The sequence below is a fragment of the Lycium barbarum genome, chromosome 4, assembly GCF_019175385.1.
Source record: "Lycium barbarum isolate Lr01 chromosome 4, ASM1917538v2, whole genome shotgun sequence".
NCBI classification, from domain to species: Eukaryota; Viridiplantae; Streptophyta; class Magnoliopsida; order Solanales; family Solanaceae; genus Lycium; species Lycium barbarum.
The window spans coordinates 19,794,431-19,805,814 of NC_083340.1; the positions used below are offsets into that span (position 1 = coordinate 19,794,431).

The 11,384-nt window shown below is 31.6% G+C and overlaps 1 pseudogene; it reads left to right on the forward strand.

The window, feature by feature from the left end:
• Positions 1-9,462, forward strand: part of LOC132637246 (salviol synthase-like) — a 37,585-nt pseudogene extending 28,123 nt beyond the window's left edge.
• Positions 9,463-11,384: the final 1,922 nt, after the last annotated feature.

Sequence of the window (11,384 nt, forward strand, 5' to 3'; positions counted from 1 at the left end):
AGCTTATATCCCATATTTTGGGACCAAAGCCGAGTGATGGTTGGGATAAGCCAGGTATTGGCGTTGTTGGATTTTGAATTTCAAGGGGTTAATTGACGCTCTTAGAAGCCTCTTTGGAAGAGCGTCTTTTAACTGCTCCAAAAGTAATTATCACAGTTTTTTATTCCGGTGAATTGTTTTGAACCCTTATGTAGGGTTGCCTACATATCTTGCCAGGACAAGAATCAGGTCAGACGTAGTTCGGGCAGATACGGTTTTGTATGTGATTTATATGATTTCTATGAATTGGTGGTTGTATTGAAAATAAGTGAGGCTATGAACAAGAGTTCGAATCTGGAAAAACTGTGTTCCAGAGAGGGAAAGAATGTACAAGGCCGTTTTGTATTAAAAACAAGAATGGTAAAGTCAAAATAATGGTACAAAGACCGGAAATGGGTATGAAAAATAATATGGCTATGACGGTGGTCGTAAAGACCAAAAAATAGGTGTGAGGGTTGGAAAGGTTCCAAGCTCAACACAAGTCAACCAAAATTATCTGATAAAGCAGACGAGGCGGAAGAAGATATGTCTAGTATATATGTACAACTAAAGAATGTCTAATAAATACAGTATGTGAAACAAATAAAGAATATGTACTATGTAAAGAGCATGTAGCAAATAAGAATGTGTGGAAAATAAAGAATGAAATTAATCCGGCTAGAGTAATATCAAAATTATACGTACAACGGCCTAAGAATTCTAAGAGTAGATTCACCTAAGTTGATAAAGAATATTCGGACAACTGCGAGATGACAAGTAGTAAGACTAGCCCACCAATCTCTGAAACTAAGGAGTTTAAAGAAGGTTCCGAGGAGCGCAAAGCACAACTCGCGTGCATAATGTGTGTATGTATATGGCCAAAGACTCAATTGAAAGTGCGATGACAGTATAAAGAAAGTAGTAACATGTAGTGTCTTCAAACAATTACGCAACACAAGTTTGGCTTTGGCTTGCGTCCTTTCAAAGATATTATTGTAGCAGTTCACGATATATATAACAAGTAATAATAATAAAAATAGATAAATAATCACATATCCCTCAAGTGTTCACTTAAACTATGTCTGTTAAGGTCAAAACCTATGTAATCTCCCCAGTAGAGTCGTCATTCTGTTACGCCCTATTTTGAACTGGGTCCAAGATAGTTTGCAACTTTTCGGTTCTTCTAACTGGTTTAAAAGGGTTAAAGTCGCCACCTAATTTTTAAGGGAAATCAGGAAACCTATATGTATTTATGTGTCTACTCCATTTTTAGTCCACGAAACCTATGAGATTCTAGATAAGGTTTTTATTTACCCCGAGGGGAAGGTATCAAGCATCCCTCAGAGCCTATCCGAAGACAGTCCTTAAACTTAGTTTAACTGAATACTAGAGGGGGTTATCTATCTGTTTATCATTATTATTACATGTTTTCAAAATGTTATGACTTCATGAAAAACTACACTAGGTGATAATATACTAAGTTTATACAGTGTATAAAAAATGTATTTATATCAAGTATCAAGTATTCAAAAAGAATGTATAGTAAAAAAGAATATATAAAAGAGTATAAAGAGAATGGACCTCGTAAGTATAAAAGTATATTTGTTAGTACAAAGAGTGTATATATATGTTAGTGTAAAGAATGTGTAACTATATTAAGAATATAAAAAAAATGTAAGACTAAAAAAAGAAATATATCAAGGATATAAAGAATGTACGTCTATGTATATAAAAAGAATGTATGTTCATTAAACATATAAAGAACATATTTCAAGTGTAAAAGAGTGTACGTCAAACCTAAAATGTACAAAGAATTGTATAACTAGGCATATTAGTGCATAAAGAATGTAAAAAAATAATTTACGAATATTCATTGGTGTAAAGATTTTATATAACGAAATTATTAAAGTGAAGTTTATTTGACTTGTTTCTACCGTTAGTTAAAAAGAGTGTTTGTTTAATGAATATCCTATCAAAAGAATAAGGAACAAAATAATTGTAAAAAGTATTGGTAAAAAATAAGTATAAGGAATTGTGGATAGTGAAAATATGTAATGCCACTAGAGAATAAAAGATTTGTAAATGGACGACTTAATATTTGCCTACCGTCAAAATGTGGATTTAACTTAATTAAAATGTGTATTAGTGTACACGAAACAATATAAAATGTAAGTTGTATTAAGAGTGTATAAAGAATATAAAATAAAGGATGGACTAGTATTTTTGCCTAAACGTCAAAAGTGTGAATTTATTTAACAAAGTATTTATACTAAGTCAATTTAATCTAGTTATGAAAGTATTGACGGCCTAAGTCTTACCTAAAGCGAATGACAATTTTAAGTTTAACAAACAAGGCGACAAGTAAATAAATATATCAACCCGTCATTCCAAAAATAAAGTTTCCACTATACTATGAGTTTATGTTTTGTACAGTTATATAAAAAAATGCGGAAAGTAAATACAAACAGTGATTCGATGAAGTCTTCGGGTTCCTTCTGAGTGTCGTCTTCGGGACGTATCTCCGGGTACCTGTATAAACACTTAGTAAAAGTGTTAGTAAGAGAATAAATAACTATCGAATGAATTAAAGAAATAATGAATAAACTTAAAATAAAATAAAAACCCGTCTTTTGTACATGGGAGGCCTTGGAAATCGACGGAAATTTCTTCATCGGCCATTTGGGTTTAGTATTCGCCCAAATGAATTTAACTAAATGCGATAAAAAAAGTTAACAGTACCATTGATCGCCATAAATATTTTTTTCAGGCACAAAGCCAATATTTATTTAGTAAAAGAAATGTAAAATCAGTCCGACTGCAACGTAACAGGGATGAATGTAGTACAAAACCAATAGCAAAATTAGCTATAGCTAGATTACAACAGCAGCAATAACTAAAAAAAAAATGAACTCGCAGAATACGCCCGACAAATGCAAAGACAACGCCAATGATTTTCCGAAACAGTTAAGGAAACACAAAAATTATTAAAAGACAATAATAAACATAGCAATGGTTTAATGTAACATAGCAGTGATAGCAAACGTAGTAAAAAATGGGCAGCCATGGTCGTCGGAAAACACCCAGTCGTCGGAGCACGACAACTCCGTCCAGATCTGAACTGAGCGCACACACACACACACAAAAATCGTTAGAGGAGGAAGGAAGGTAGCAACGACTGGTGGTGGTGTCATTTGGCTGCTGGCTGCTCCGGTTCACCAGAGCAGCGAAGGAGACGAGGACAAGAGGGAGGGTTTGGCAGTGATGATGTTGTGGAGATAGAGCAGTAGTCGCTGGGGATGGTGGTGGTGATTGGTTAGAGTTCACCGGAGATGAAAGAAAGGGGCAATGGTGTTGTGGCTGGACGGAGCTGGGGTGGTGGTCGGCGGCAATGGGAAGAGAGAGAGGGAGACGAAGTGGGCCAGCGGGGGTGGTTTGGAGGTGCTGTCGTGGTGGTGTGGTTGGGAGACGAAGAAGGAGGTGTGGGGTGGTTTGGTGCGTCGCCGGAGCTCCAAGCTCCAGTGTGGTGGCGGCAGCGGCCGTTGGAAAGAGGAGCAAGGGGAGAGAAAAAAAATGTTTAGAGAGAGGAAGGCAAAAATCTGAAAATTCAAGTGTTGTGTGGAATAAAACGCCCCTCCCTTTTCTTTTTAGTATAACTAGATGGCAGCACGGACCCAACACTTCGGATTATAGTGTAATATATATATATATATATATACTATGTTTAAAATACGATTAATATAACATTGTAATTTGTGCTCCATATCTAAAACTTTATTATATTCGTGTTTGCTATGAAAATTTATTAATACTTTTTAAAAGAGAAGACTTGTTTAAAAGAAAACTATTTTCCTCTCTTTGAGATAAAATAATAGCAATATTTAAGCATCAGTTGATACTTTCAATTTTAATTCGATTAATTTAAAGGTGTAAAATACTTATTATTTTTTATCAAATTTTGATTTGGATAATTATAATTCAAATTATTAAATTAATTTTACATGTTTAAAACGAAACAAAGTAGAAATTGATTTTCTATTTAAACGAAAAAATGCTATTTTTTAAATTTTGGTAAATATTCTCGGTTTAGCTCATTTTACTTGTAGAAAAATAGAAGTATAATAAAGTATTTCTATCTACTTTTTAGAAGAGTTGGTAATATAAAGTATAAAACGTCATTTTTTTGGCCTTAAATAAAAAAGTGGGTGGGACCACAAAGGGTTTTTTCCCCTTAAATAAAAAAGTAGGATCGAACACGGACGACGATCTTGTCTCTATAAACCGGCTCTTCTATATAGTAGTAATGGTAAAATAATACATATAATTTTTTTATCAAATTTTGATTTGGATAATTTTAATTCAAATTATTATATTAATTTTACATGTTTAAAATGAAACAAAGTAGAAATTTGATTTTCTTTTAAATGAAGAACTTCTATTTTTAATTTTTAGTAAATATTTTTTGTTTAACTCATTTTACTTTTCATGTTGTTTTTTACACGGTTTTTTAAGAAAACGTCAATTAGAATTATAATTTCACCAATTTACCTTATTAATTATTTCATCTCCATTTAATAGTATTTTTTCTTTTATGACATTAATCTCATTTATTAGAGTAAGGAAAAATGAAAAAGTAATTAAATTCTATCTTATTTTTTCTTTTCTCATTTATTAGAGTAAGGAAAAAATGAAAAAGTAATTAAATTCTATCTTATTTTAATATATAAGTATTTTAAGTATGTTGCTGTACAATAATTTCATTTGCTCCCATTAATGGGTTGATACGCATGTGGCAACGAATCCATCATTATTGATTTAATTGTTTGATTTTCTAAACACTTTTTTTTTAAACATTGTTTGTTTTTTGAATATGGGATTCACTTTTTTTTTTAATATTGCTTAATTTTGTTAATATGGGGTTCACTTTTTTTTCCCGTGAGTTTGGACGTGGTGGGTTCCACTTTTTTTTCTTCTCTTTTTTTTTTTAAAATAGCGGTTGGTGTTTAATATGGGGCCCACAATTTTTTTTTAATACTGGTTGGTGTTTAATATGGGGCCATGAAGAACTTCTATTTTTTAATTTTTAATAAATATTTTTTTAACTCATTTTACTTGTCATGTTGTTTTTTACATGGTTTTTTAAGGAAACGCCAATTAGAATTATAATTTCACTAATTTACCTTATTAATTATTTGATCTCGATTTAATATTTTTTTATGACATTAATCTCTTTTCACATTTATTAGAGTAAGGAAAAAATGGAAAAGTAATTAAATTTTATTCCACTTTTTTTTTCCCGTGAGTTTGGATGTGGTGGGTTCCACTTTTTTTCTTCTCTTTTTTTTTAATACTGGTTGGTGTTTAATATGGTGCCCAATATTTTTTTTAATATTAGTTGTTGTTTAATATATATGGGGCCCACAATTTTTAACATTGTTTTTTTTTAATATGGGATTCACCTTTTTTTTTTTTTTAATATTGCTTGATTTTCTTTATATGGGATCCAGTTTTTTTTTTCCCGTGAGTTTGGATGTGATGGGTTCCACTTTTTTTCTTTTTTTTAATACTGGTTGGTGTTTAATATGGTGCCCAATATTTTTTTTTAATATTAGTTGTTGTTGGGGCCCACAATTGTTTTTCCACTTTTTTTTTTTACATTGTTTGTTTTTTTAATATAGGATTCACTTATATATATATATAAATATATATATATTGCTTGATTTTGTCAATACGGGATACTCTGTTCAAAACACGATTAATATAACATTGTAGTTTGTGCTCCGTATTTAAAAATTTATTATATTAGTGGTTGCTACGAATACGCACGTGACAATGAATCCATCATTATTGACTTAATGAGATACTTTGGAAATTACATGAATATTGTTTGATTTTTAATATGGGGTGTACTTTTTTTTTTGACATTATTAATTTGCACTATTTTTTTAATATTAGTTGTTGTTTAATATATATGGGGCCCACAATTTTTTTTTGTGTGGGAGAATTAAAATTATGGGGCCCACAATTTTTTTGGTGTTTAATATGGGGCCATGAAGAACTTCTATTTTTTATTTTTTAATAAATATTTGTTTAACTCATTTTACTTGTCATGTTGTTTTTTACTTGGTTTTTTAAGGAAACGTCAATTAGAATTAGAATTTCACTAATTTACCTCATTAATTATTTGATCTCCATTTAATATTTTTTTATGACATTAATCTCTTTTCACATTTATTAGAGTAAGGAAAAAATGGAAAAGTAATTAAATTTTATTCCACTTTTTTTTTTCCCTTGAGTTTGGATGTGGTGGGTTCCACTTTTTTTTTTTAATACTGGTTGATGTTTAATATAGTGTCCAATATTTGTTTTTTAATATTAGTTGTTGTTTAATATATATGGGGGCCCACAATTTTTAACATTGTTTTTTTTTAATATGGGATTCACCTTTTTTTTTTTTTTTTTAATATTGCTTGATTTTGTTAATATGGGATCCAGTTTTTTTTTTCCCGTGAGTTTGGATGTGGTGGGTTCCACTTTTTTTCTCTTTTTTTTTTTAATACTGGTTGGTGTTTAATATGGTGCCCAATATTTTTTTAAAATATTAGTTGTTGTTGAGGCCCACAATTTTTTTTCCACTTTTTTTTACATTGTTTGTTTTTTTAATATGGGATTCACTTCTTTTATATATATATATATATATATATATATATATATATATATATATATATTGCTTGATTTTGTCAATACGGAATGTTCTGTTCAAAATACGATTACTATAACATTGCAGTTTGTGCTCCGTATTTAAAAATTTATTATATTAGTGTTTGCTACGAATACGCATGTGGCAATGAATCCATCATTATTGACTTAATGAGATACTTTGAAAATTACATGAATATTGTTTGATTTTTTAATATGGGGTGCACTTTTTTTTTGACATTATTAATTTGCACTATGTTTTTAATATTAGTTGTTGTTTAATATGGGGCCCACAATTTTTTTTTAATATTAGTTTTACACTATATAGAAGAGATGGGGCCCACAATTTTTTTGAACGGACGACGAAAACATGAGCCCCAACTGGCTCTTCTATATAGTGTAAAAATAGCCCCTACTATTGTCCAAAATAAAAGAATGCACCCCCTTGTCCCCTTTAAAAATGTATTAACCAATGGATCAAGAACCCAACCCATCACCTCAAATGTCAACTTTTAAAAAGGTGACGAGACCTGGACTTGATCGAATTTTTGCTCTGCATTTAAAAATTAATTGCTCCGGTTTTATCTGCACTGACGGACTGTACTAAAATATAGTTAATTAATACATGTATAAATAATAATGTAAGTGTAAAATATAAATATTAATGTATAAGATATAAAAATTAACAAATAATTATTGATTGCACAAAATGGTAGTATTCGTTGTACATGTGCAAAAATAATGATTCTTGAAAAATGATAATAAATTGATAAAATTCCTAAAATAAGGATAATCATCAATAAATTATCGAAAAATGTAAAAATGTGTAAAAAATGTATTTTGCGCTCTTTAACGAATCAGGGCCCCCCAAAACGTTAATTTTAAGCACGTCGAGCCAAAATTAGGTGTCAACATTAACTGATTGTTAAACACAAAATTCCTCGTAAGTTCATCAGTTGAAGTGGAATTTTTGTTTCTCCATTAGGGTTGCCTCTTTCTGGACGATAGCATCTTAATGAGGAAACAATAGTGGGTTATGGATGAGGCGTTGAGTATTAATGATCAGTGCAGTTGTGATCTTGTTGTTTCATTTGATGCACTTCATCGCCAATATTTGGCGTTAAAAAAAACGTGATATTCCTAAACCAAGAAAGAGAGAAGGCAGTCGCTTTGATTTTGATATGAAAAGGTGTTCATATGATCAAAGCAATGGATCAAGAAGGAATTGGCGAAAATCGAGTTCGACGTTCTTAATTTGCTTATTATTTAATTATCATTATTTACCCATTGAGATTTTGTGAAATTCTCATTCATAAATGTTAGGGTAGATAATTCGCTCATGATGATCTTGAAATGCATTCTAATAAGTTGAGGAATAACATATGTTATTTGCTTATTATAATTTATTATTCCATGTTAAACCATAAAATGGTATAAATTGATATAACCATGGGCGAAAATCGGGTTCGACTTTCTTAACTTGCTTATTATTTAACTATCATTATTTACCCATTGAGAATTTGATATTTTGTGAAATTCTCATTTATAAATGTTAGGGTAGATAATTCGCTCATGATGATCTTGAAATGCATTCTAATAAGTTAAGGAATAACATATGTTATTTGCTTATTATAATTTATTATTCCATGTTAAACCATAAAATGGTCATAAATTGATATAACCATTATGTTTTCCTATTTTTCTAATAGTGGGTTGGGATAGAGCGGTGGTAAAAAAGAGTACGTGTTGAGATTATAGAGATAAAATTTAAACTCATTTTATTCTTCACCTAAAAAGGAAACAAAGAAAAATGGAAGTTCACATAAGGCTTTTGAAAGATCGTCCTGTTCTATATATCTATATTTGTATGTATAGTTAAAGGATAATTTTAACGAAGAGGTGAATATTTGAACCAAAAGTATAACGACAGAGATATATTTGAACCCAAAGTATAACGAGGGGTATATTTATACCACATGTCTAGAAATATCGTAACATGTTTAAACCACAAAATCTAAAGGGTGTGCCAAAAGTCTATTCTTTCTTAAATTTCATGCAGCCACGTTATATAAAATGAAACGTAATGATGAGTAACTCAATTCTTCTTCGAACGACTAACATATTCTAATTTGAATGATGTAACAGGACATGCTGGAACAGATACTTCGGCTACAACTGTTGATTGAGCAATGGCAGAAATGATGAAGAACACAAGTGCCTTAGAGAAAGCACAAGAAAAAGTCAGGAGAGTTTTTAGTGAAAAAGGTTATGTGGATGAATCAAACTTTGATGAATTGAAATACTTAAGAGCAGTCATCAAAGAGACCCTCAGGTTACATCCACCTGCCCCGTTGTTACTCCCAAGAGTAAGTACAGAAAAATGTAAACTTGATGGTTATGAAATACCACAAAACACTCAAGTTATTGTGAATGCTTGGACAACTGGAAAAGATCCAAGATGATGCAGAGTGCTTGAAAGCAGAGAGATGTCTTGATATCTCCATTGATTTCAATGGGAATAATTTTGAGTACATACCATTTGGAGTTGGAAGAAGGATGTGTCCTGGCATGTCATTTGGTTTAGCAAATGGAGAGCTTCCATTTGCTCTTTTTCTTTACCATTTTGATTGGAAGCTGCCCAATGGGATGAAACATGAAGAATTGGATACGAGTGAGGTATACTTTGGCGTGACAGTGAGAAGAGAACTCAATATGCATGTAATTCCTATTGTCTCCAAGTCTGTATAACAATAATAAAAGCATCTATGTATCTTGCTCTTTCTAATAAAGCTTAATCATTGGTGATATTATTGTACCATTAGTTGGCCATAAGGAAACTGTTAGATTATTCGTGCACTTATAACTCAAGTTGGATAACTTTAAATAGTTTCTCAAAGGAAATCTTTCCTCCTTTTTTGTTTTTCTAGTTTAGTCATTCGTGGCTCCGGTGGCAACTAGATCAACACGTTATTGCTTCAAGAGTAACTCCCATCGAAGTTCACTATGAATCTTTAGGTGAGCATCAGCCTAAACCGTGAAAACTAGGTCGTGGGTGAGCAATACAAGCGTCGTGCTGCCAAGCAAAGTAGTCTTGTCAAATTTGCATTTAGAACTTGTACACTTTTTAATTTGTCAAACTGACCCGGCCCTCTACTTAGATTTGTTTTCATTTAGAACCTCTACTTATTAACATATTCGGTGATAACACATGTTGGTACTAGCTTGACTATGTTTATGTGACATCGAAGTTAAGGATTGGATTTGACTTAAAGTTTAAGCATCGTAAGTGGTGAAAAAATGCACATCTCATAATGTTTAAAACGAGTAACATGTTGTGAAAAAAGATGATAATTTCAAAAGTTAAGAGATATATACCAAGTGCTTCCCTCACAGGGTCTTAGTCCTTCAACCATGTTTACGCTATATGCCAAGCCCATATCAATGAAAATTGAATCGAAGTTCAACATTGATCAATCTACTAAATGAGTGACATGTTGTCATATCTATCAGCTCTATATCTGCTTAGCCAATTTTGTTAAACCAAAATAGTTAATGCAAGTTTAATTCAACCCAGAATTCCAAAGTTACACCTGTGGGTTAGAAAGTAACCTTCAAGGACCTCGCGACGAGGAAAGCTTAATTACTTGTCATTATGTTGACCCATTTTAATTGCGGAGGATTAGCTATAAGTGCTAGCATATCACACAAAATTGCAGATGGACGCACACTCTGTAACTTCCTAAGTGATTGGGCTGCTATTGCTCGTGATCACAACGCGAGAATCCTCGTCTCCTGAAATGATCGGATCGTCCTTTTTTCAGCATCCGCGCTGATACACATGGACACTATGGTTGATGATATTGATAACCAATCCCTCAGTAAAGAAAAAGGTATGCATTTTCCGATTCGAAACTGAAGTTACTAACCGCTTAAGTGGCATAAGAAACAGGAGTGCAAAATCCAACCCGACTCGAAGTTGTGAATTTACGTCCAATATTTGATCCACCGCTATTTTTCCCATATTTTTGTGGTATTCCAGTGGCAACGACTAGCGAATAAGATATGACAATCGCCACAGTGGTTCGTGAGGTTGGGAAAGCTAAAGAAGAACTCAACACCGGCAATTGAGCCATATTTTTCGTATTCGCCTCGCTCTTTGGATTTTATTTTGTATTTTGAGACTTACACTTTATTGAAAAACCGCGTTTAAACTTAATTTGAATCTCGTATGGTTTACACATATTCTAATGGGCAAAAAACATATATGTACATGGTAAGGGGGTATATTTACAAAACATGACTATATTTTTCAGTTTACAAAATATATCAATAGACTTATTACAAAATCTATACGAATTAGGTAAATTAAAAAGAAGCAACTAAACACATTAAATAAGGTAAGGAAATCGTTTTACTTATTTTATCCTCTTTTCTCTCTCCATTCAAAATTTAGAGATATAATTCTCTGATTTTCTCCAACTTTTGCTTCCTTATTTAATTCACTTTTCTCTCCCCATTCAAAATTAAGAGATATTGTTACCTAATTTTCTCCAACTTTTACTCAAAAAGTCCATTATAATCGGTAATTTTTATGTACAAAGTTCATACACCAAAAAACATATATGTATAATTTTCGTATGCAATATGTATAACTGTATAGATTCTTATAA